We start from the raw sequence: 27,201 nt of genomic DNA, 5'->3' as shown, positions 1-27,201 counted from the left end.
AACAACCAACAACGATAAGCAAAGCCCATCCTACTGCTTAGCTGCTCTTGTCTAATAGGTTTCAGGCTAGAACCAAAATTGAATCATGATGTGATTCATCAAACTTCAAATTTCACTGCAGTGTCATACCTAGACCAATAATTTCTGAGGAAGAAGCTGGTTCCTCTCATCCCTCTGCTCCCAACAGTTGAGATCATCGAAACCTCCAGTGCAACCGGGAGCGCTAAAGAGCCCCATAACTTGCCCTGAGAAGTGTCGCAGTCAGTGGTGAGACAGCGGAGCTGAGGAATCGATACCGCGGGGCTCTGCCGGCAGCACCCGCACCGAGACCGGCGGGGAGTCAATGCCTGTGTCCCTGAATGTCACTCCGGGTGGCAGATGCCAAGGTGCAAGATATTGCTGTTTAGTGACTGAAACAAAAGCGTGACAGCAGGGCTACTCACTCACAAGCTTTTGCGGCTGTCCACTCTGCGTTTAGTGTTCTTTATAGCACAATGGCAGATTGTATTGGTTTTTTTTTATGCCAGTTGCTTACTTAATTGGGGAAAATGTGTCTGATCTGAGAAGTACTAGGTTTTGAGCTCAGTAAGAATGTTGACAGGAAAAACTCTCCACAACATCAACTATTTTTCTAATCTGAAACTTGAATCTTTTGGGATTCACTGATCATTTGGTATCATAGAGTAATTTTGGATCACAGAACTAGCTAGAAGTAATAATCCAAATATTTGCAGCTGTTTGTTCTTCTTTAATCAGTCATAGTTAAGTGTTTGTTCTGGGTGTACAGACAAGTTTAGAGACGTATATCCTAAAACGAGGACAGATGATGTAACGGGAATCCCAGGCAAACATGTGAATACTCTCTGCAGGTGCAGGTGGCTGTAGCAGAGCGCGACGGTCCTCTTGTAGGAACAGGAGGAGAGAAAAAAAAGCCAAACACCTCTACTGAAAGTTGAGGAGATGGCAATAATGAGATAGGCTCGGGTTTGCTCAGTGATACCTATTTTCCCGTATTAGACTGTTCCCCTTTCCACCCAAAAGGAGCTGGGCTGGGTAAGGCTCCTCTGTGCAGCGTCTCTCTTGCGGGTGTTTCACGCAGCCCCTTCCAGAGCTCCTGGAAATCCCTGGGGCACCCTCACGGCAGCGGGCAGGGGGTTGGTGATGGGGAAGGGGATACAGAGGCTCCCACCTCCATGCAAACTCCATAGACCCCTTACACACAGGCTTCTGTACTTTTTTTTTTTTTTGGGGGGGGGTGGGTGGGTGAATTAGTTGTTTGTTTGTTTGTTTGTTTTTAAATACATTTCAAGAAAGACTCAAATGGCACATGGCACTGCCTGTCCTGCCACCAGGCTGCTGGGTTATGCAGGAGGCAGCAGCTCCCTGAAGTAAAAAGCCAGCTGTGGACGGCACCCAGGCGGTCCTCAGCATCTTCTCCGTTCCATCCTGCTCCCCACCCTGCTCTGGTGCAGAACCCTCCCCCCTCCCCCCCCAGCCGCAGCGAGCAGCGCGGGCGCTGAGAGGAGAGGGGTCAAAATGGAGCGGCTCGGTTAAGGCACAGACACCGGGGGCTCTGACAGCGCTCGCAGCCCCGTGGTCTGTTCCCCTGGTTACAGCTCGTCCCGTCTCCCTCGACGCGCTGCTATCTTCCGCATCTTCCTAAACCACAGTGTGTCATCCAAATGCGATGCGTTATGTCGCGGCACCAGGAATCCTATTTGTTTTGCTGTGTTAGGTCCCAGGAAGGCTGTGGCTGCGGAGGACTTGAAACCAAAGCCGTCCTATGCCTTTGTACCTTTGTTACTTCTTAAAAAGTGCAAGGAGAACAACCCCATACCCTTGCCTTTGCGATCCCAAGAGCATTAGCGAAGCCAGCGATTCAAAGGGAATACAACTTTCTGCTTCTAGTTGAGCAGGCTTGACAGGTAGTTTTATAAAAAAAAAAAAAAAAAAAGGCAAAAAATGTGGACCCTCACGTGCCTCTGTCATTTTTCACAGCAGAATGCCCATTACATGTCAGAAACATGAATTCCCACGTAAGGAGCTCAGAGTCGTCCTGCTGAGCGCTGTGCCCTGTGCTGTGCCCAGTACGTACGCAGCACTGCAGATGTCCACTGGATGGTGCGTGGGGGGAAGGGACAGTCCACCTTTTGTGAATATTCCCAGAGTTTTGGACAACCTCTAAGCCTGTCCCTGCACCTGTGTCCTTCCCCACTAACTCACTTACGGTTAAGCAGGTTAGTAATGTCAAGAGAAAAGTATCCACAAGGTAGTGTTGAAGCAAGTTTTGAACTCTAATAACTTTTCTGTTATTATTTTCATGGGAGAAAAAGACGGAGGAATGAGCTGGGGAGTGAATGTCTTTGACCTCTAAAATACAGCTGGGTGTGCCAGCAGCAAGTCCTGCCTTAAAAAAAAAAAAAAAAAAAAAAAAGGCAGAAAACCAATAGCTTTGACTCTTCTTTTGGTCCATCCCACCGTTCCCGTCCCCTCCTTTCGCTGGTGGCAACCAGCTCAGCCCTGGCCCGCTCCCCTCCCTGGCCAGGCAGCAGGACGGCTTTGCAATCGCGCTGGTTCTCAGCAAGACCAGCTCCAGCATGGAGCCCAACTAATAAGCCCCACAGAACTTATTAGCTCAGGTTTTGTGGAGTGTGTCGCCTCTAATGAGGGTGTGCTTCGCTGCGTAGGGAGCAGTGAACTAATGCACCCATCGAGGATGGGGTCTCCCAGGTTTCAGACCCTGCTCAGCATGTGAAGACGTGGATGATTTGTGATGCAGGTCTTTCCATTGCTATTCAGGGAGTTCTCCCTGCTGTTAGTGTTGATTTATAACAATTTTTGAACTGCTGGGAAAGTTTCAGAGTACTGGAGGAAAGTTGAATTTGTATTTAAAAAAAAAAAAAAAAAGAGGTGAACAAAGTGCTGAGGTAACTGGTGCAAAGCACTTGCATGGATGCTGCCTGCATGCTGTTTTCTGTAAGGAAGGGTGATGCAAACTCAACATGGCACATATGAAAAGGATTAAAACCTAGTTAGATAATTGGCTTCAGGATGGTTTTATCGCTTTCTGTTTCTAAGGGCGAATCAGGTGGTTATGGTCTTGCTGCAATGTCCGTGTCACCATAGAATCATAGACTGGTTTAGGTTGAAAGGGACCTTGAAGACCATCCAGTCCCCCCCCTGCCCTGGCCAGGGACACCTCCCACCAGCCCAGGTTGCTCCAAGCCCCGTCCAACCTGGCCTTGAACACCTCCAGGGATGGGGCAGCCACAGCTTCTCGGGGCAACTGGCGCCAGGGGCTCACCACCCACACTGGAGAGAATTTCTTCCTCATATCTCATCTAAATCTTCCCTCTTCCAGTTTGAAGCCATTCCCCCTCGTCCTATCCCTACACGCCCTTGTAAAAAGTCCCTCTCCAGCTTTCTTGTAGGCCCCCTTCAGATAGTGGAAAGCTGCTCTAAGGTCTCCCTGGAGCCTTCTCTTCTAGCCTTCTAGTATGTATTTTTCTGGAAGGACCACCTAAAAATTGGGGGGGGGGGGGGGGGGGGTCAGAGAGAAGCTTGAATGACTAAGTGAAGACCATGCCCCAAAGCAGAAGAGTTCAGACACCTCTATCCTTCCCTTTACTAGATAAAGCTAATGTGGTAATGGTCTGCAAGAGCAAAGAGGGAGAGCAAAACTGGTAAGAGGTCATCTTTTCCAACTCCTGCCCTGTTTTGTGGCTTCTCATTGAAGTTCCACAGGAAATAAAAACAAGACTCTGGCTTTGCTCAGTGTGACTCAGTGAGGAGTGACCAGGTCCCCAGACTGGGAGCTGAAGCCAGGCAAATGTCTGCTGGTGATGAGGCTCACATTTAGATGAGATATATAGCCACTGTGGGTAATTACTAAGCTGATGGTACATTTTTCCAAAGGAAGTCTCTCGTTCAAACAGCATTTCATTCTGGGCAGCGGGGTGTTTTCCTCGGGAGGTTGGACTATGCGCTCCTGCTTGCGCAAGGCCCAGCACCGAGCGATGAGGTGATGGTTGCTGTGGTTTTGCTATCGGTCATGTAGGAGCTTAGACATCGACTCAACAGACTTCAGTAAACTCTGCTGTGCTTTCTTAGCACGGATATTTTCACATGTGACTTGTGAGTATGGAAAGTGAGGCCTATGAAGACAAGTCACTTCACGCTCTACCACATAGACCTTGAGGTGGCACGTGGAGAGCTTCTGTGAGGTGGTGACGTTGGCAGGAGCGCAATGCCAACGTGGTGGTGACACCACTTCCATAGCTCTGTTAGTTCACCCAGGTGCTCACGCATGGAGCTGCGTGGCGCCTTGCAGACCTACCAAGGCAGACTTGGTCCATCACTCACGTGGGGCCCTGGCTAGTGTAGGTGATGAAATGCCTCATCCTGTGGCTTCTCGTTGAAATCTGGAAGAACAGCGTGAAGAACTGTGTCCTGTGGCTCTGGAATGAAATGTGGGTTTTGGCTTAATAGCCTGATTATCTCACTTTCTTCCCTCTTACCACACTTGTTTTAATGCCTACAGTGACACACAGTGGTGATGAGTTTCCGCTGTGCCAAAGCCTTGGCGCGGGGAGGAAGAGGACATTGTAGATGGTTGAAATGGTGACTGCCAAGCTCGCTGTACAGGAGCACACTGCCATGGGCTGGACCTGCGCGCTGATGTGACGCGGGCCGCAGGCTGCTCGTCAGATGGTCAGATAAGGAAGCTTTAGAGCTTTTTACTCTTCCATCTAATATATTACCCATTTACTACTGAGTTTTTTTGCGATCAGTAGAGAACTGCAGGTTTCGTAAGCTGATTTGTACCATAAACGCCGCACTCAAATCCTCTTTATTTTTTGTGACAATGCATTTTTTTTTTATCCTTGTGTAAGCAGCCACGAAATAAAAGTTAGCTTTTGGCTGTTGTATTTCCCTTGTTCCTTACGCTCCCATTTTGCTAGAGAGCCCGGCAGGAAAGCGTGGCTCAGTTGCTCCTTAGGAGAACATTTTGCAGCATCGTTGGATGCGTCCGCCTTTTATTTCTAGGTAGTGTCTTTGCAGGAGAGGATAGATCGCAGTTTTCATCAGGATTATTCCATTGTGATATTCCATCGCTCCGTTTCGCAAGAAGCTTTTTGGATTTTTTTTCCCTCTCTGCTTTGAGAAGGAAAATGATCAGCTGATGAGAAGCCTTGGGCTGTCTTCCTCCTTGAGCCGTTGCTCCACACTGGGTAGCTTCAGGCGAGCCCCTCTTTCCAAATCCCAGCTTCTCCAGCTATTAAGATGATAAAGAAACATGCTGATACGCCTTGTCTGAAAGGTCTGGAAGCGGGGGGGTGAGCTGTAAACAAATGCATGGAGTTTGAAAATGGGTGGGAAAAAAAGAAAAAAAAGAAAAAAAGGAAAAAAAAAGAAAAAAGAAAAAAAAAAAAGAAAAAAAAAAAGAAAAGAAAGTATCTGTTTGTCAGGCGTTGTCCCTGCGAGCAGCTACGGTACCTGGACTGCGACCGGAGCTGCGGCGGTGGAGCCGGTGGTGGGGTGGTGGGTGGTTGCGGCCCCTCGGTGCGGCTGGCGAGGAGGGAGGTGGCTTTGTGGAGCAGAGCAGATGTGCTGGGTCTCCGTCATCCACAAAACGCTTCCCGCTGGCAGCACGAGGCAACCCCGCGGGTCAAGGTCAAGTTGCTGGCAGCCTGCATCCCTCTGGAGCCCAGCCAAAGTGGCCTCAAAAAAAAAACCAACCAAAAAAAAAAAAAAAAAAAAAAAACAACCCCAAAAACCAAAACCCCCCAAAATCCCAACCCAACCTAACTCCAAAAAAACCCTTTTCCCTCCAGTTTTGATGGCCGGCCATGCGCCCACTGCTGCGGTTTGCAAACCAGCGGGGACCCCGGGGAGGGGGGGAACGGGCGGCCGCGGGCAGGCAGCGATGCTGGGCTGCTCCTGACATTTCCGCCTGCGAATGCCCAACCAATTGGCGAGGCTGGAGCAGCGACACATGAAATATGATGATTTTCTGCTGAGGAGGAGGAGGAGGAGGAGGAGGAAAGGGGGGGTTGGGGGGGGGGGGTTGGGAAGAGGGTGGGAGGACTGCTTGCCTCCCGATGGTTTGCATGCCGGGGGGCTGCCGAGAGGACCGGCCGGAGAGGATTGTGCCGGCTGCGGAGCCGCGGCACCCCGGGGATGGCCCCTCGCTCCCCGCTCCCCGACCAGGAGGATGCCATCGCCACCCAGGTGGGCCGAGCGCCGATGGCAGCAGGAGAGGCGCCAGGCTGCCGGGGGACGCCGCCGGCCGCGGGGCGACAATCCCGGGCACCCACACATTTGGGGGGACCCGGCACCCCCCTAACTCCCCGATGGGAGCTCCGGGGAGCTGTGCCACCCACAGGGGTCCAGCGGCGCTTTGCGATGCTTGTTAGTGGAGGGCTGAGCTTTTATTTTTTTTTTTTTTTTTTTTTTTTTTGGGGGGTGGGGTGGGGGGGTGTTTGGTTCGATTTGCTAAAAAAAAAAAACACCCAAATCCCACTCCTGGATGAACGCTGTCTTGCTGTGCCAGGGCTGCGGGGTTCAAACTTTGCAGCCTGATCCTTACTTTGATGGGAAGCACTTGACAGAGCTCCTCTCTCTGCATGGCATTAACCCTCTCACGCCGCCGGCCGGGGCGCAAACTGTTAATACCTAAAATTCAGTTGCAACGAATTTAACCCCGATAAGGAGCGGCCGTACAACCCCCCGAATCGCATCCAGCAGCTGTTCGTTTTTTTATAATGACTATGCATTTATCCGAGAGCTGAGCGGCAAGTTTCCCGTTTATTATTATTCTCCCAAAGGAAGGGGAAGGGGAGGGGGGGGATCCTATTAAAAAAAAACAAAACCAAACCCAACAAACATATAATAATATTCCGGCAGAAAGACTGTGAGTGCAAACCACACCTCCCCCTGCTCCGACTGTGCCACCGCCGCCGCTTTATTAATTTATTTGCGCCGTGAGTGACAGTCCTCCAGAAGTGATAATTGGTGCACTGTATCTTTAAAAGGTTAAAACCCTTTTCAAAAAGGCCTCGACTCATAGTGGGGAAAGACAAGAGAGGCTTTGGCTGGCTCTGGGTCCAGAAAACAGCTGCTGATTAGAGTCTGCGTCTTCGGGCTGAATTTATTACATATTTTTCAGCAGCAGGGATTCTAGGAGGAAGCTTCCGTTTGGGTTTCTTGCTCGTGGTTTATTTTTATTCAGAGGAATAACAGAGGAAGGATTTGTTCCGGCTGGAGCATGCTCACAACCTGCAAGATCTCCCATTATTAAACTGCCTAGTTTGGGCTTTAATATACATGTGGTGGTGTGTTGTTTTTTTTTTTTTTTTTTCCATTTTTTTTTTATTAGCTTTATTATTATTTGGCAGCCTGCATCTCTAATTTTTTTTTTTTTAATTTTTTTTTTTTTTAATAATTTATTTTGAAAGGAAGCTGATCTCGTAATGAGCTTTCTCCTTCCTTACTTGAAACAGGTGCTAATGAAAGAATGCAAATAGCACCGGCTGAGCCGAACATTTCATAAAGAAGGGAACAGCCACCGACCCAAAACGGTGCGGGATCTGCCTGCCGGCACCCAGCAAAGGTAGGCACCGGGGCTGTTGGTTGGTTGGTTGGTTGGTTTTTTTGGGGTTGTTTCCCTCCCCCCCCCCTCGTTGTTGTTATTCTTTGCGTGCATATTTGCGAACGGTATATTTTTCTCCTCCCTCCCTCGCTGCGGGTGCACAACCGGACGGAGAGATTCCATTTTGCCTCCCCAAAGGTGTCAGGTTGCCGCCGAGACGCCGCACACCGAGTGTGCGCATATAGAGATATATGTATATGTATGTATATACGTGTGCGTATCCCCTGGGTGGCGAGCGGCGATGGGCGATGGGCGATCTCCCCGAGCCCCGCGTAACCTTAGCGCTGTCACTCAGCCCACTGTAACCCTGTCCCCGCCGCGCTCGCAGCTACTTCGCCGATCCCTCCCGCTTAATTAGCCCCGGCTGTCGCATGAATTTATCGTCGCCTGACAGCAACTTCATTTTCTCCCGATGTGCATACATTATTATTATTTTAATTTTTTTTCTTAATTTTTATTTTTGGTTTTTTTTTTTTTTTTTTTGGCTGGTGGGCAGCCAACGCCGCGCGCGTTGTTGGCGACGTGCGAGGTGGGCACGGGTGTGCTGGGGGGGGTGTGTGTGTGTGACACACACACGACCCTGGTCCCTCTTGCCTGGGTGGGAAAAATGGACGTGTTGCTCCGTGGGGGAGCCCGGTCCTGCCGTGGCGATGCTGGGAGCCCGTGCCCAGGCCCTGCGCCGCTCCCCATCCCGCATGTACGTTCCCTGCGGGGCGGACGCGGCTCTTCCCTGATGCTACAGCGTGTACGAACATATTAAATACATATATTTTTCAACCCTCATTTTAACAGCTACGTCCCTGCCTGTGGCTGAATCTTTGCCTGCACAAAGCACTGGCTTCCCCCCACCGCCCCCCTCCCGCCCCCCCCCCCCCAGCCTGATGCTATTTGCGTGCGTGGGGTGGCGTTGGGGCAGCGATGGGGGATTATCCGTAGGGGCTCGTCCGTCCCTGGGGGGTCTCGGGCTGTCCCCGGCGCTGGCTGTGGCGGGGGGCTGGTGGAAGCCGCCGTCCCGCAGCCCAGTGCTGTACCCGGCCGTGGCTCCCGCTCGGGCTCCGGGGTTGCCCCGGCTGCGAGCCCGGGCTTGCGGCAGGGACTGCAGTGGCCTCTCCGAGGGCCAAATGCAGCCCTCGATGGCATCATCCGGCTCCTCGGGCTGTACAAGCCTCCGAGGGCAGGAATTAGCCCTTCGGCTGGAAGTTTGCCTTTATTTCTCAATATATTTCTTTTCTCTGGGTGCATGCAAGATTATTTGTAGTTTTTGTTGGTTTGGGGTTTTTTTTGTTGTTGTTTTTTTTTGTTTTTTTTTTTACCTGGCTACTAAAGGAGAGGATCTGCAAAAAGTTTACCCCTGCTAATTGTGCGAGCTGAGGGTGGGCAGCACATGAAATAAAACATTTATTTTATATAAACAGCCCCTTGGGGCTTCCTAAAGAGATTGAGAGAGAGAGAGAGAGAACTTCTGAATCTCTAAACTGACAGATAAAAAGTAATCAAAACTGAATATGCAGTCTGGTCTGTGTGTCCCCCTCCCCCACCCTCTTCTGAAAGCAAATAATTTTTAATTAGGAGTTTGATATGGGGTGCGTGCAGGAGAATATGTTTAAAAGATGCTTTGGTTGGGGAATACTCCTCTAAGCCCGGTTTTGGCCGGGTGCGGGGCCGCGAGCGCCTCGCATCCCCTGCCCTCCTGCTCCGCCAGAAATGGCAAATCCAACAGCTGCCGACCCCCGGCCCGGCGCGGTGCGATGTAAAAAAACCAAACGGGTGTTTCCCCGAACCTCGTGCTCCCCTGTGCCCAGCCAGCGATGCTCAGCCGGCGCCGGGGCTGCGTGGTTGGTCCTGCGGCGACGGGACTTTCTCCCTGGTTTTCATGCCGTGCCGAGGAAGGAGCGTGCCCAGTGCTGCACGCTGATTTATTTTTATTTTAATTTTTTTTATTATTTTAATTTTTTTTATTTTAATTTTTTTTTAATTTTATTTTTTTTATATATAGTTTTTGGAGATTGCAAATCCTCCCAGCTGTAACAAAATGCAGTGTGTGGGGAGGTCGGTCTTTATTTCTTTCTCCCCTCGGCCAGCCCACTTGCTCGGCGGGAACTCTGCAGAGCGGTGCCACGTGGGAGCTCGATGCTCAGCCCCGGTCCTGAGCTCTCGCTCCGCTCAGGCTGGTTGGGATGAGAAACCTCCCGAGAAAGCCCAAGCGGGTGGTGATTAAGGAGGAGGAAGGGGAAGTGGCATTTTTCCTATCAAACCACCTCCTGTATAGGGTATGAGCTTCTGCTCTGGGGCCACAAAGCCCTTCGTGCGTAGCCCATCCCAAACCCTCCTCCCGGCAGCTTGAGCAGGACACGGCAGATTTGGTCTCGTGCCACACCAGAGCCGGGGTGCTCCTCCGCAGAGGTGGTGGCGTCCGAGTCCTGCCAGGAGTTGCTCTTTCATGAAGTCTCTGTGATACCTTGGGACCGGTGGGAGTTGCTGGCCCTGCATTCCTCTGGCTTTCATCCTCTCATCACCTCCAGAGAAAGGGAAATGGAACTGTTGTTCTCCAAGGCACCGGAGCCCGCCGTCACCCGGTGGTGTCGTGCTTGCAAAGGGTGCTGTTCATTATTTTGCTTGAAATACTTGTAAAACTCCCATAAACGTACATGACGTGCAAGGTCGGGGCTTTCAAATGGCTCTCCAGCATCTGGGCTCGTTTCTGGTAGAGGTTGTGGCTGGCCTTGTTCAGTCGAGTTATGTAAATGGGGATATTTGTTGGGAAATTGCGATAGCAGTGGATGGGCCAAGAAGTTTTGTGGAGCCCTGGAGGAGCCCAGGTTCGGAGTGCCTCCTCCGTGGATGCACTTTGGTTCTGGATTTCTACCTGGCCCTGGGCTGGTCCAGCAATTACCCGAAATCTCGGCTACCTCTGCTCACGATGTGGAGCTGGTGAGGAAGGGATCGGTGCCAGGAGAGCGGGAACATAATATTGACCTAAACCTATCATTTTTAATTGGGCCAGCTGGGAGCGAGTCTTTCTGCCTTTGTGCTGGTAGGAGCACAAACCACTCTAGGCTTGTTTGGGGCTAAAAAATATCTCCTTTCTCCATGTAAAGCTAAATATCTGCAGCTGGCGCAGTCAAGGCAGGTGTGTATGGGTTCGTATGGAGGCACCAAGGAATAGAATCCCAGCGTGCTGATTTATTTGACTGTTTAAAGGTGCAAGTCGTTATCTGAAGAGGATCTTCAAAAATGCATGAGGGCTGGATGTTGCTTACCCGTATTTAACCATATTACTGACCTCACTGCAGAAGGGATGTCAGAATTCATAGCCCAAATCTCTTCATTTAGTTCTTTCAAAAGCTCAGGAACTTTTATGCCAAGAATGGAAACGTAGCAACGATGTAAGTCATGGATTTGCTCTACTATGATCTCGGCGGTTAACTTGGGGGGGGGGGGGGGGAACAGTATGGCCTTTTTTGTTCCCATTTAACCTTTCTGCGTCTTACTTTTTCTTCTGTGTGGGAAATGGGGAGGAGGGAAGGGGGAGCCATTTGGCCAAGATCTCAGTATGAGTCCCTGGCAGATTGAAAATACAAGTAATAAGTTTTGACTCTAAGCTCCAACTGCAGACAGCGGCGCTATTTTTTTTTTTTTTTTTTTTTTTTTTTTCATTTTAAATGACTGTTTGCTGGGCGGACACCAGTGCTGTAGGAAAACGCACAGGGGAACGTACTTTACTGTATAGTCCATCTCTGCTGCTACCTGTGTTGTGTCGCAGAGGTGGGGTGCTGCGGTGGGGTCCAGACCCTTTCGGGGGTCAACACCGCAACTGGTTGCTCTTACTGATGACTTGAATAATTTAACGAGGCACATTGCACGCAGCGTGGCCAGCTTGAGCTCTGAGGGCCATGTGTGAAAGCCCTCATGGCTGAGGGACACGGGACGCTGCTGGCACCCCCTGGGAGCAGAGGGAGGGGGAGCCCCAGAAATAGCTTCTGGGACGGTCCCCAGGAGATGCTCAGCTGCTGGTCCCAGCCTGGGCTTGGTCTGGATGGGTTGTTATGGCCTGGGACGCCCTAATGACCCTGACCTTAATGGTCCTGGCTGATCTGCCTCTCCCTGCAGCTGGGAGAGGAGGATCCCACAGCGCTGCCGCTCCAGGGCTGCTTGCAAGCTCCCAGCGTGGGAATCCTACGGGACTCGAGACCTTCAGATGGGTTGTCCACCCCACGAACAGCCCAGATTTTTCAGTGCAGTGCAGAGGTTGTCTCTTGCGTCCCCTCCCATGGGCCATCTCGGCACTCTGGCAGCTCTTGATGTGGGATGCACGGGTATCTTTGAAAAGAATTTGGTCAATAAAATCCGGTGGAGGAGACAACTGCAGGTGGACGGACCATCTCCTGTGTCTCTGGAGGAAGGGCCCAAGGCTGCTGCTGACTCACGGCCCCGCTTTGGGGGCAGCCAGCAAAAAGCAATGAGTAAACCCTGATGTAACAAGCGATCTGCTGAAAATAAGTCACCGCAGAATTTATCATTCTGTTAAAGTGCGAGTGAAGAAAGGCGAGCGCCGCTCATGATGATGTCAGGGATGATCTCAGAGTCCTTCAAAACACACGTCTGCCACAAACAAACTTCTCACCCACTTTTTTAGTTGCCTTTAGAGTTTAAGCATATTTTATATACTCCGGTGCGTGTTACTGCTAAGTGATAGGTTTGAAATCTGGTATGGTATGTTTGAAATAAGGTTTGCAATTGGGGCTCATATGGTCTTTTAAATAATTGCTCATGTGCAAAAGAGCAGACTCCTGGGACGGGCTCAGCTGTGGAAGCATCATTCCATCCTGCCCTGGTCCCAGTCCCTCTAACCCGCGTCCATCCTACGTCATCCGTGTTTCGAAGGCATTTCCAGTCCTCACCATCCAGTTCCCCTTTGCCTCTGGGTTTTAGTCCATGAAAACAAATTTATCATCCCTCATCTCTCTCCTTATGGCCTTTACCTGATTCTCTGTTCATTGTCACAGTCCTGTACATTGTGTTCCCGTTTACCCCGGTTTTGGTTGCTTATAACTCATATTTTCAAAAAGATTTTTTTTTTTTTTTTTTGTGGTCTTGGCATCATAGTGAATTTTATGGGAGAGTGAAAATTGCTGAGCCAAACAGGTTGTTTTGTTTTTAATGACTGTTCAAAAGCAGTTTGTCCAGGTTTGCTTCCGAAAACTATTTGCTGCAGAGGATCTGTTGCTAGAAGTGGATCCTCCAGATGACCTCTCCAGCGAGCGCAGGCAACTTCTGCCTTACTGCTACTGGCATTTGATTATAACTTTGATTAGTTCATTGGACAGTAATTTTATGCAGTGGAAAAAAAGAAATCCACTACCTGGCAAGTGAAGGACGTGTACTGTGCACCCATAGGAGATGGAAGGAAAATATTTACAGTGGTTTGGTGTCTCCAAACAAGGTGTGGTGCCGTGCCACGAGAAGGCGGCTGATGTGGGTTGGACCACCCGCTGCTGGGGTGAGCGTTGACCCTCTGGACCAGCTTCAACGGCGGCGAGAAGGAGCGCCGGTGCGCCTGCGGCTGGCGGGCTGCAAGGTGCGTGGGGGGCACAGTCGGCAGAGCACGAGCTGCCGGCTTAAAATAAATAAATAATTTAATGAATAGAAGATACTGCTGTTACGGCCAAGTCGGTTACTCTTTGGGGAGCTGAATACGGACCGGGCTTGGTTTATAGTGAGAGTGGAAGACGTGCTTCTCAGTTGGGGTGGAAAATATATTCTTTTACTCCTCAATTATGTGGTGGATTGAGAGTCGGTGGGATTTAGTTTTCCCTTGCGAAGCCATAGTGACCTGGAATCAAAAGTCCTGGGGAAAGTTGTGCTCTGAAGTTGTGTAGCATATGGAATTATTCATTTTCCTCCATCCCGCGCACACTCGCCTGTCCGTGAAGCGAGGCACGTGTAGGTGCTCTCCCAGTGCCGGGGGGTGGTTGATGATTGGGTTGATGCTACCCATGGTCTCTTGTGTTCCCCTGCACTGCAGGCACTTTAAGACCAGAAAAACTCCTTGTTTCTGTTTTTACGGAAACGTATCACCCTGTAAGGCAAAAATTTTGTTCCTTGGCTTCAGTTCCTCGTTGGCACCTCCGCAAAGGCCAGTGCTGCGCGTAGTTGTGTGGCACGGGCGCAACTGGCACGCTGTTGGGCAGAAAGGTGCTCTGGGCTGTTTGCGTAGGGTCCGGCTTCGTGGGACCCTGGTCTTGGTGGAGATTTCAGAGTAGATGAGAAAATCAGAAAGGAGGTACCCCCCAGTGAGTTGCGCAAAGACAGTGAACTTGGGCAGCGCAGAGCGGACAGTGTCCTCGGTTGACCGCGGGCCATGAAGAAGGCGGCTGGGCTGCATTCGTGGGGTGCTGTGGGGAAGAGCCACACGCTCGTTTCACCTCTTGTTTTATACAGTCTCTATTTCCATGCTCCAGTTTCAACCCTCCTTTGTCAACCGGCAGGGATCGATAATGGAAATAACAAGGCATTGTGCTCTGGAAAACTTGCACGGGGAATACCGGGAAGGTGACTAAAGTCCCAGATAGCTATTTTAGCTGGACAATTTGGCTTATCGATGAATGCAGGAATGCGACAAGTTACGATAAAGCGATACAAAGGCTCTGTGATTGGCGTGCCTGCAGCGGGCAGGACCTACGTTCCTCTTTGCTGTTGAAATTTCGGGGCGCAATGAGGGCGTTTTCCCTCCTGGGTAAACCAGCGCATCGGTTCTGGCGCTGCCTTCGCTTCCCAGCGCTGTCTCCTGGTGTGATGTGATCGCTTGTGAAGATTTTGCAAATCAGGTGGTAATCCTCCGTTAGGGAGGACGCTAAGGATGCTGTAGTCTGTATCCGTAGTTATTCTGCACTTTGTTTTGGGATGCTGTGTACACCTCTGAGGCATGAACCTGTCCCTTAGCAGTCTGTTGTTCCTTACAGAGGAAAAGGTTGGGTAAATTGAAAAATCAAGAGGCCAATTTTCTCAGTTAACTGTATATAACAGGTTTTTGTTGCTTCTGTTGCTATTTCTGTCAGTGTTTATATGTTTGTTTTTTTTTTTCTCAGTCATTTGGATTTTGCTCAGTGTTTGCCACTGCAAAAGCTGCTCGGGGACTGATGCTGTCTGAAGAAGCATAGTCCCAAGTCAGAAATGCACATTGGGATAAAAACCTGAATTATGAAAAAAAACTTATCTGGTTCTTCATGACTGAATAACCATAAAATGAACTTGGTGCTCAAGAGCAAACTGCAAAGGTGGAGGGGGGGCGGGGGGGAGAGGACGCTTCCATCAATATCGCGTACAGGTCGCAAAGTTAAGCAATCAAAAGATGGAGTAAGTAAGCGTTAGGTGGAATATGTAATTGTAACTTCCCTTTGTCTGTGTGCTGTTTATCAGATAGAATTGCAATCTTGCGTTATTTACAACTTTCAATAAATAGATATTTAAGATAAGCTCCCTCATGTAATTAAAGACTTTTGACACGTGGCCAGATGCTCTGCCTTTATGTTTGTGTAAATGAGAGTGGAGGGTGGCTGGGCACCACAGTGCCTGTGCTCAAGGGCCCTAAAAAAATACAAAAAAGGCCCTTTGTCCCAACGTAACTGCGTTTTCCGCATCTTTGTCCCAACGTAACTGCGTTTTCCGCATCTTTGTCCCAACGTAACTGCATTTTCTTCATCTAGATGGCATGGAGGGATGGCACCATCCCCTCCTTAGGGCAGAATTGGAAACTGAAAATTGTAGTCACCTAACTTGCGCAAGGAGACTAGGTGTGTTTTTGCCACTGTTTATCAAAGGTGTGCCCTCGAGCGGGAGAGTTGCTCGGATTTTCCAGACAGTGTTTTGGGAAGGAAATTCCAGCTCCCCAAGGGACAGGTGGTGACTCCATCCTTGCGGTTGAGCACTGCGCGCCAGGAGTTCGGGCTGAGCTTTTCTCTGGGCTCCTCATCTCGTGTGCTGGTGGGACCGAAGCTCTGGTCTGGGGCTGAGCCCAAGGTCTGGAGCAGCCTTTGCCCCAGCAGCCCTCCCATGCCCTGGAAGAGGGTGATGCTACGGTGCTGGGGGTGGTAGAAGGTCTTGCCAGGGTAGTGATTGCAGAGCCCGTGGTGCAGGGTTGGAGCAAGACCCGTCCATCCAAGTTGGAGCATCCATCTCATGGAGGTGTGAGCTTTGGGGACTTTGGGGATGTTTAGAGCCCAGCTGGACCTGCCAGGGAGGACTTCGGAAAATAAAAGTGTTCCTGGCAGCTAAGAGCTGTGCACCTCAGCGAGATGGGTAGTTAACTTGAAGCGTGGGGCTTGGGCACGTTCCTTGCAAAAAAATTTACTTGAGTGGGGATAATTTTGTGCTGTAAAGATGCAGATGAGAGTGGAAACCATCCTGGCTTCCTGGAAGAGCCTTCCTGGCCCTGGTGTGTTCCAGCACCCCCTGCAATACAGCGGTATTGCTCGAGGCAAGTATCCGTATGACTATTGGGGTCTTGCGGTTGGTCTTTTCCAGTACCACATGGGCACCTTGGACTTCATATCCCCATGGACACCTGTGGGCTTGCACGTGGGTGTGATCCTAAGAAGAGCATGACAAGGGATACCATATTTTGGCGATACAAAGCTGAAAATAATAGTAGAAAGGAGGAGAGGAAAGCTGGATTTGCAGGGTTTATATGGTAGCACCTCATCTGCTTTTTCTTAACAGGATGGAATTGTTGCATCAAGTTTTTGTGTAATGTGCTATGGTACCTTTTTTTTTTAAAAAAAAAGAAAAAAGACAGAGAGAGTTCTTGGTGTTGTAATTGGGGTGCGCCGCTCCTCTCAAACTTACCCCAATATAAGTAATCCGTAAACTCAGTATTTGTAGACTCGGTACCGACTGACTGACTTTTAGTGTTTCAAACGAAATATTTTACTCCTGCGTACATATTTTTTGCGTTTTCACCATACTAAAAGCCATGAAATGGTATCACCAGCTCCTGACAAACAACCCCACTTGCTTTTTTGGGGAATGTTTTTTAACAGTGTAAACCTTTTTAAAACCTTAAAGCTGCATAAGCAGCTTAAGCCCATCTAAAGCCTTAGATCATTTTAAACAGCTTGTGCCAATATGAGGACTTAGATTATCTTAAATACCTTAAACAGATCTGAAGCTTTAGTGAAAGAATTTGGCCAGTCTCAGATTTGGTTGATTATTTGATTGATTTTGGGGGTACGTTGGTGACCACTGGGTGACTCTGCCCAAACACATGGAAGATGCCCTGAGTATCTCTGTCTTGTGATTTTTACACTTTGAATATTTGACACTTTGACATGTGAGCACGGCACTAAAATCTGAATCTGTAACCTTAACTCTGCCCTCATGCTTAGGTTATGATCATCTGTAACTTCTGTACACGGCCCCAGGTTATTTTGGCTAAATACGCATCTAATTTGCAGGAGAAGATGAATTCTATTACACCAGTTGAGGATTTTCAAAGAATCATGAGTGCCCGAACTGCCCTTTGCAGTCTGGTTTCTTATGAATTGCTTATATAGCTTTGAAAATCCCATCTTAAGATGTGGTAGCTTAATTAAACCTCTTTAAAAATGTACATAAACAGGGGAATGAGTCCAGACTGTGACTTGGGTTAATTTGGACATTCTCTACTTATTGCCTGCTCCTCACTATTGCATCCTCACGCTGTTAATGGAAGGTTGGATTCTTCCTTCATTTTGCAAGGGAAAAACATAAGTAGTCCAGGTTCAAAGAGTTAGGGGCTTTAGGGTTTTTTCCCTAATTTAAATTAAATGGAGTTTCGCTTCCACACCGGTCACCCTGAAAGGCTGAGTTACTTGCTTTCCCTCAGACCACAGTTTTTCTGTGCGGCCCCAGGAATATTTTCTTTAGGAGATAACGCTGAGATAACACCGCGGCAGGAAGAAGACACCCTCGGTGGTGAAAATTTTCTGCTCGAACTCTTTAGCGGGGAAGAGGAGCCGACGCGCTGCCCTCCTGCTGCCGGCGGGGATGCCGTGTGTGCCCCCGCGTAGTCCTCCACCCCTCACCCCCCCACCCCCGGGGGCGGCGAGTCGGCCTTTGGGTGCGTTGGGCTGGGACGTCGCCCCAGTCCCACTCGCCCCCTCCCTCCTTGGGCCGCGCAGAGTGAAATTCCTCTTTACCGTGAGCGCCGCGCCGAAAGGGAGCGTGTACTGAACCAGGTGGGGTTTTGTGGCGGCGCACGCAAAGCAGCGTCAACCCTAAGCTCTCTTCTCGGTTCCTGCAGGCAATGTAGTGTTGGAACGGACCCAAATAAATGGGAGATGGAAATGCGGCGGTTGGTAGGAAGGGGTAACTTGGAGCAAACCCGGTATCGCCATTCGTCGTCCTCACGGGCTCTGCCATGTGCAGTATCTGCTTTTCAATCTGTCCCACGTATCGGTAAAACAGATGCACGCAGAGCTCTGCCACTACGAGGAGACAGGATTTTAGGACTTTCACGCGTGAGCACTGTTTTAACTTGCAGGAAACTTTAGAAAACTAAGAAAAAAGTTTCAGTTTTTAGAGACACGGCTGCTTGTTCAAGCTCGAGTGTTAGATCGCTACCACAGGTTATTCACAGTACAGCTGCTAATAAGTTCTGGTCTCCTGCATTTTATTCACTTAATAAATTAATGTATTTATTATTCATAGAAATAGTAGGTGAGAGCTTGCTTGAAGGTGAATTGCTTGCTTTCAGCCTGCCAAGCTCTGAATTCTCTTGTAGATAGTATCATTCATACTGAGAGCGAGAAGCCTGAATGCTACCTCAGTATCTCTGAGAATATCTACTGGAAAAATCTGGGATTTTACAAAACACCTATTTTTTTTTTTTTTTTAAAAAAAGTAAATTAACAAAACCTGACATGAAATACATCCAGAAATTCCTGGGGGTTACTCAGCGCTGCAGATTTCAGTCCAAGCCTGGCTCCTTGAGCAGCTCGCCGTGGGTGCAGCTCTCTAGTACATAATTAATAAAGTTCCTTTCCTTTCTTAGAATATCTGGCCCAAGGAGTTCAGGATTAAGTTTGCTAGAAATGTAAACACATTGCAGCTGGGTAAACCACAGCTGAATCAAGGCAGAGAGCGGAGCAGCTTTATAAATCTGTTTTTTTTTCCTTTCTGCCCGACTTCCCCCATCTATATCCCGGTGACTGGGGCTGGGTTTGCCTCGGTAGATGCCCCGCGAAGCCGCGCATCTTTCCACCTGCGGTCTCGGCACCCTTGTCTGCTCGGATGAGACGTGGCATGCTGGTCACTGATGAGGATTTCTCCTCTTGCTGCGGAGCCGAGCTGGTTTTGGAGCTCTACTGGTGCGTTTCTTCCCTCCTGTGGAAACCCACGAAGCGCCTGGGTTCAAGTTATGCCAGGCGAGGTTTGGATTGGATATTAGGGAACATTTCTTCACTGAAAGGGTTATCAGACATTGGAAGAGGCTGCCCAGGGAGGGGGTGGATTCGCCATCTCTGGAGGTATTTAAAAAAAGGGTAGAGGTGGTACTTGGGGACATGGTTTAGAAGTGGTTTTGTCAGGTTGGGTTAATGGTTGGGCTTGATGATCTTAAAGGTCCCTTCCAACCTCACCGATTCCGTAATTCTGTGATTCCCAAGCGACAACTTGGAGCGATGATTTTTTTTTTTTTTTTTTTTTTTTTTTTTTTTACTCAGCTTAGCCATTTTTACTTTTTCTTACCCTGGGTTAGCTGCAGGCTCCGGGGCGGTCTCAGCTCTGTACGCTTCTGACCGGAGCAAAAATAAAGCAGCGGGTGGAGGTACCCCCCACAGCAGCCTCTCGCGCGCAGCGCTGCCCACCCCGTACTCTGTGCCACTGGCAGAAATAGGAGAGGAAACATTTCCTAAAGCCGATAGTAATAAAAAAAAAAAAAAAGAGCTTTTTTTTTCTCCCCCCTGACCTATTTCCAGCCCCCTCTCATGGTTGCTGGGTCTGACGCGTGCGCGCAGTTGCGGAGAGCCACACTGGGCAACGTGTGACACCATCCTGGGGGTGCGGATGGACCGAGCCTGGGCAGAGGGGTCTGCAGGACTTGGACCTCTCCTGTCACCGCCTTCTGGAGAGAAAACACAAATAAGCAGCTTGTTCCACTGCTGTCCACAGCCGGAGATGGGAACAGCCACCAAACGGTGCTAAAGCAAGAATTGAAGGGGTTTAATATAGACAGCGTGGTGCTCGGTGGGCATCGCCCCGGCACTTCTGGCAGCCCCCGCGTCCCCCCTCGGCTTTGCCAGGGGCTGTCGTGGTGCCGGGCAGGACCCTGAACCCCGGGATGGGTGTCGATGGACTGGGCGTGTGAACAAGTGTGATTCGGTTGTGCAGCGGCCACCGTGGGATGCGGAGAGTAATTCAGCGTATAAGGGGCTGTAGCAGAGAGCCCGGCGGCCTGATGTGGGCAGCCGAGGTGAGAGCTTCCCAGTTTTCCTCTCTCCCCAGTTTGTTCACGCAAACTGCAGCGGCACAAAACAAGTCGACGTTAATCCACCCGGCGACTGCATCTTCCTTGGAAGGGGCCCCGATTTCCGAAAGCATCGCCATCCAGGACAGCGTTTAAGCGTGTGCTTGCCTGTAAGCCTGCGTTTAATTGCTGTCCTGGGTAATGTTGCACTTAATCATGTTCCTAAATGTTTCTCTGATTCAAGGCCAGCCTTGGCATCCGGCGGGTTGCACGGCCGCCTGAAGAGCTGCCGGTGGCGGATGCAGTGTCCCACCCCCGCGGCGCGAGGACGGGCTTTCGGCAAGTTATTGCCGTTGAGGGAACGAGCGATGTGTATGGGAGGAGGCTCAAAGCTCCCTGGTAAAGAAGAGATCTGCGTTATTTAATGGGGCGATCTGGCGAATAGGGTGAGCTGCGGAGGGTGATAAAACACAACGGCGTTTGTAGCAGCAGAGGATTTGTAACGTCGGTAGATTTTGGGTGAGGATTAACGAGCCTTTTCAGCTCTCGGCGACTTGCTGAACCTCCTCAGCCTCGTTCGTTTGGGGACTTAGTCAGCAGCTCGGGGTTTCTTCCAGACTTCTTAGAAAGCTGAGGAGCGCTGGCCGTGTGTGCCCTGGCACAGGCGCGCGGAGAAGGGTTTGCGTTCTATAGAAACGCGTGAGATGGGGAGCTGAGGGCTTGTACCTGCCTGGGCACTGACCGCAAAAATCCCTGCAGAGCAGCGAAATGCGAAGGCGGAATATTTCCAGTATCAGGTTAAACTCCTTTTTCTCTCTATTAAAACCTGGGAAGTTGTGTGGTCTGTACCAGGAGCAACAGCAGGGTGTCCCAGAGAGCTGCTGGGGGCTCCTGGGCCGAAAACTCCCCTGTATCTGTACCCCGGGTGCCCTGGCAGGGTACATCCCTCCTCTCCTTCCCTCTCTTGATGACAGCTCTGCTGAAGGCTGTTTGCAGCCCAAATGCTGTGAAAACTGCTGATGCTGCAACAGAGCTGTGCCTTGTACTCTGAGAAAAGTTCCTCCCGACATGGGATGGTGCCACGATGTGCCTCCAGGTCCTAGTGTGAGTCACGGCATCACACCTTTTCTCTGGGGCGCCTGTTGTTGACCCCATTTTATATATATATATATTTTGAAGCTAAACAAAACCCAGTGCTGCGTCAGGGCCACAAAGCTTGTGAGATGCGGGGCCAGGTGACAACCCTGGCACCCTCTCCAGAAGATGCGAGCACTGGAAAAGTAAGCTGTGCCACCACGATGCACAAAGACCGTGTGTGTCAAAGCTTTGTTGCCTTGTCCTCCTCTCGGTATGGAGGAGAACGCTACATTTTATGGCTGGCTGGGTTTTACGAGGCCAAATATGTTTGGTCAATCTACCAGAAGGGTTGTCAAAAACCTTGTGTTGAAAGTGGGGACTAGTGTCGCTGGTGTTTGGATGTGGGGAATTAGAGCTGATGAATTCCCAACGTTACTGGGCCAGAGATGAGCACAAGAACGAGTGGGCACAAATTAATGGAAGGTTTGGGCATGTCAGGAATTTAGGCGGAGTTTTTTTAGGCAGGGAGGTTGGTGTGTGAACCAAATTGCAGTGGGAACAATTAATATAAATTATTTTTAAAAGTGCTTGGACGTAAGGACAAACTTGAAGATTACAGCTGATAACTTCAAAGAGGAAAAATCACTCAATTTGCATTTGATGTCAGGGGAAAGAGCATTACCTACTCTGGAATGGAGCAGACTTGGGGAGTATGTGAATATTTGAAGTCTTAAGGGAGACTGGCTGCATCTCCTCTTTATGCTGTGTCATAAAACTGGGACAAAGAGGTCACTTTGTCACTAATGGGCAGCGCATTTAGAGTTGGTGAAAGGAAATAGCTCAGCCAGCACACAGGATGCAGTGCAGGAGGAGAAAATATGAGATGGGAGATGCACCACCAGTGGTGGGGGAGATGGTCCCACGGGTACTAGGTCATCTCTGGTCCCAGGCACCTCCCCCTGTTGTGGTTTGGGTGGCAAAATGGAGATTCACCTGTTCACCGGTGAGGTTAAATAGCTTGCTGTGAACATCAGGGGGGAAGAATTTCGTCCACCTGGAGGGCATATAGACGTATAGGTGGTTGGGTATGGCCCTGTTTCACCTTCCTTGGGGATTTGTCACTCGCCTCCAGGAGAAGCTGAGCTGGTGGCTCAGCGCCTTATCACCGCCATTAGCCTGATCTTCCATTTCTCTTTTCCCTGTGATGACAGAGGGTGTTAGTTGGTGGCACAGGAGAGTGGCTTGGTTAACTTCTTCCAGTTTCTGCTGCTCTCCGGGCTCTTGTCTGGGTTGAAAGCACTCACGTGAGCCTCAGCTCCATCGAGGTGAGGTTAGGTTATGCACAAACCCAAACCAACTTCATGTTGAAAATGGTGCTTTCATGCTAGAAGTGTGGTGTCTCAGTGGTGATGTTGGTTGCATATGGTGGGTGCCTCGCAGAGTTGGGGCCATCCGGTAGATGCTATCCTTTGCCTGCGGGATGCTCCCACCGTTCTTTGGCCGGGATGGACTGTAACACCTCACAGCCTACCCAGTTCTTCTTGTTAAGCTTTGTTTGCTGTCACCACAGTCCATCCATTGCCACCCCTGCAGTGAGCCATGGAGCCACTTGGAAGCTGACTTTGCTCTGCAGGCTCTGGGCCAAGGGAGGATTTAGGTGAACTGTGAGTTTTGGCCAAGGAGGAATACATGGCCCATGCATACAGCAGAAGCCAGACCAGCAACCCTGCTGAGCGATGCATTTCATAGAATCACGGAATGATTTAGGTTGGAAGGGACCTTGAAGACCATCCAGTTCCACCCCCCTGCCCTGGGCAGGGACACCTCCCACCAGCCCAGGTTGCTCCAAGCCCCGTCCAGCCTGGCCTTGAACACCTCCAGGGATGGGGCAGCCACAGCTTCTCTGAGCAACCTGCGCCAGGGGCTCACCACCCTCACAGCAGAGAATTTCTTCCTGATGTCTCATCTCAATCTCCCCTCTTCCAGTTTGAAGCCATTCCCCCTCGTCCCATCCCTCCATGCCCTTGTAAGAAGTCCCTCCCCAGCTCTCATGGAGCCCCTTTAGGCACTGGAAGGGGCTCTGAGGTCTCCCCAGAGCCTTCTCTTCTCCAGGCTGAGCACCCCCAACTCTCCCAGCCTGTCCTCCCAGCAGAGGGGCTCCAGCCCTCCCAGCATCTCCGGGGCTTCCTCTGGCCCCTCTCCAATGGGTCCATGTTTTCCTCTGTTGGGGGCTCTAGAGCTGGAGGCAGTACTCCAGGTGGGGTCTCCCCATAGTGGAGTGGAGGGGCAGAATCGCCTCTCTGCAGCACAGGGGCTGAAAACGGTCCTGGAAACTGGTTAGTGCAGGCGGGGACATGGGCAAGTGGCAGCAGACTGCGTTAACGCTGGGGAGAGGATTAGGCAGGTGGGGAGGGCGCCGCCGTTGAGGTGAGCCTCTTGTGTGAAGCTGCAATGATGAACTCCTCTAACTAAGAGATTCAGGAGGTTTGAGTTGATCTTGCACCGTGTATCATCTTTGTGGCTCTGGTCTTTGCTTTCGTTGACCCATCTCTCTCTTCAGTGGCGCTGCCAAAGCTGGCTGTCCCGTTTGCTGGTGGTGGGGTTGAGGATGTGATGGGAAACGGGGCCCCGTTGGCACGGAGAGTCGGCGCAACCTCTCGCAAACAGCCACCCATTGCGGTTTGTGTCTGAGTGGCGGTGCACGGCAGAATTTGTCATGGCACTGAAAAGCCAAAGGTGCTGAGGAGGTGTATTGGTGCTGTCAGCAGGACAGGGGGAGTCGTGAGGGCATCGCCTCCCACTCAGCTGCAAGTCAGAAACAACTTCCATGCTTTAGTGAGTCCAAAAAACCCTCAAAAAGAGTGAAAACTCAGGGTACGAAGGGAATAGCTATATTATTTGCTGGTAAAATGTCATGTCGGGGGTTTGTCCTATCTGTTTGACAAGGTGGGACACCGCACAGAGTCCCCTTCTGCTTCTCCCAGCCCCGAAGGAGACGTGGTGCAGGGGCACTGGAGGAGAGGGATGGGTTTTTTTTTTTGTGTCCTCTTTTCTGCTTATACATGAAACCCCTCAGAACCCCTCCACCTTCTCACGGGAACAGGGTGAGAGGGATTACGTCCATCTTTCAGCTGGAGAACCGTGGTGTCGAGAGGTGAGACGCTGGTGCCACAGGGGGGCTGCGGAGCGGGGGGCTGCGCTTGCACCCCACATTTGCAACCGGGTTTTTTAACCCAAAGATCCCCTTAACCTTTCCGTGGAGGCAGGGCACAAGCTATCCCTTTATGTTTGCTGTTAGTCTCTATCGTGGGAATTTAATACTCTCTGGGCTCTCTGCCGTTCTGCAAAAGAAAACTCTATTGTGGGAATAATTGCCTGTACATGAAATTTAGCGATATTCTGTCTTTTTTTTAAATTTTTTTTTTGGTACAGTGGAAGTGACTTGTCTTCCCCCAGCTTCTGTCTTTGCCCGCTTTCCTTAGGGAGGTACCTGCAATCTTTTAATTATTGACCGTGTAACGCAGGGCAGGGTGACATTATTTGTCAGTAATACAATACCAGAGGAGGTGCCCTCCCCTCTCTCTCGTTTTCCAATAAGGGAACTCAACCCCGTGCAGGGCTGTGTTCATCCAGCCCTTCTCTTCACGGCTTCCCATACCTGCCCGCGGTGCTTCCATCCCTCCCGCCGGGCGAGCAATTAGGTGAGGTTTAGTAAACGAAGCTCCCGCCTCCGCTGGGTGACTTTGCCATGAGACAGCCTCCCTCGGAAGGAGAATTTACGCTGATGAAGCTCGGCTGTGTCATCTCCGCTGTAAAGCTGCACGGGTGGTGACATGGATGTTGTCCATGTCCCCGTGCTCTGGGAAAATGAATCGGAGGAGTCCCTGAGCGGGCAGCGGCGTCACCTTTTCACTTGCGTGTGAACTGAGCCTTGGAGATGATACGTCTGCTGGTCCCATTAATTAGGAGGAGACACCTTGTGGTTAGTGGCAGGCAGGAGGCTGGAGCACGCATGGGGGCTGTGCTGGTGGAGCTGAGGTGGGAGAAGACACCTTGCTCCCATTGCCGGCAGTGGGGACCTTCAGGGGGTGGGTTTGCAGGGAGCAAGTTGGGGATGATGTTGAGGCCCCATCCCTGGAGGTGTTCAAGGCCAGGTTGGACGGAGCTTGGAGCAACCTGGGCTGGGGGGAGGTGTCCCTGCCCAGGGCAGAGGGTTTGGAACTGGATGACCTTCAAGGTTCCTTCCAACCCAAACCATACCATCATTCTATGTTCGGTGGGGTTTAGCGTCTCTGTGTGCTGACCACGGTGCCCAGGCAGCAGAAGGAGACGTTCAGGTACATTTCCTAAACTTTTTCACACCGGTGGTTTTGCCCATCTTTGTCACACACATGTAAGAAGAGTCAGAGTGAAATCACATTATTTATTTCTAAGTTTTCAGAGTTAAAAGAGAGTTACGGCATTCTGAATCATGCAGAGCCATTATTGTTTTCTGAGGGTTTTCAGGGCAGCGTTCCCTGGAGGCCAGAGCAGACCCACGGCTCTGCAGCCCATCCGGGCGTGTGGTCACGGATAACTCCTCACTCCCATGAAACAAAACTCCGACTGTGAGCCAGAACGGATAGAAAAGAGAAACAAACAGGAAAGGGTCGCAAGGTAATAAATAGACACTTAGGGAAAAGATGACTGTGCAGAAGGATGGAGCAGGTGGAGGAGGATTGTCCTCTGCAGAAAGAAAAAGTGAAAACAGACCCACGGGTTATCTCAGAAAAATTTCTGGAGAATAGAAAAATAGTAAAAAAATAGTTCCATTTCCTGGAAACAGTATCTTCTGAGTAAAAGGTTTTGCCCTTTTTACCCTTTGTGTTACTGTGCCCATAAATATGCTTTTAACTTAGATTTTTATTAAAATACCGGTGTTCTATAGAAATCTATTGTATTTTCTGGGCAACTTTCTTCAAAGCTCACAATCAGCTAATGCTTGCTCTTTCACCCTTTGTGGCACATTATCCTATATAATATAACTCCAAATAGTGTTACGTATTCTTGCAAATGCTGTAGTGTTCCCGGGATCTTACTAAGCTCTTGGTTTCTACTCTTGTGACACTGATTACTAGTGGAGTAATTGCGCTATTTTTTTTTTTTTTATTAAAAAAAAAAAGCCTTTTCTTTTAAATTCTTGACACTGCCTTCGAATGTTATTTTCCATCATTTCACACTTTTTCTTATTTGCCTGTGCAAAATGAGGTTATAACGTGCCAGAACAGAATGGTATATATACTTTTATACAAAGTATGAAAAATACTTTTTTTTTTTTTTCCTTCACAAAGTATACGGCTGGAACAAAGGAAAGCAAAAATCTTTAATTTTTCTGTAACACGTCCACAAAGTTCGCTGCATTTTTGTGCCGGAGGTCTGCGTTCGTTGTTCAGAGGAGATAACCGCCGCGGGATTGTTGCAAGGAGCAAGTCAAATTGACGCGGTGTGCTGAAAAAGTCGTCGTGGCTTAAAGAAGCTGCGTTCAAAGCAAGCAGGGAGGGAGATATATATATATTTTAAATACTTTGCTCTGTCCTCCAAATTACCCCGAGCGTGTGCTCCTGAGCGAGGCCTCCCCAGGAGCCCCGTGCTGACGGGCGGTCCGGGAGGGAGCGCGCTCGCCCTGCAAGGCGCAGCATGGAGGGCAGCAATTACAAGTTTTCCGTGCGTGCAAACGGGGAGCAGCGGCGAAACCTGCAGACTGCGACTGCTGCCTTCAACTGCCGGTGGGCACGAATCTCCTTCCTGGCAAAAAGAGTCGGTCTTGAGCATCTGCAGGATTAATAAGCTAAAAAACAGGCCCGGGGGGAAAACCCCTCTCCTTCCCTTTTTTTCTTTTCTTTTTTTTTTTTTTTCTTATTATTTTTCAGTGCGCTGAGCAGAGATTTGCAAGACAAAAGCGTTGGCTTTGCATTGTGCCTGTTGTTTTTGTGTCTCTGGGTTACGCGGAAACACACCTGCCATTTCACTGCTTCCCGCAGCAGATGCAAAT

Source organism: Vanellus vanellus (assembly GCF_965231255.1).
Source record: "Vanellus vanellus genome assembly, chromosome: 22".
Lineage (NCBI taxonomy): Eukaryota > Metazoa > Chordata > Aves > Charadriiformes > Charadriidae > Vanellus > Vanellus vanellus.
This window is presented reverse-complemented; position numbering follows the sequence as displayed.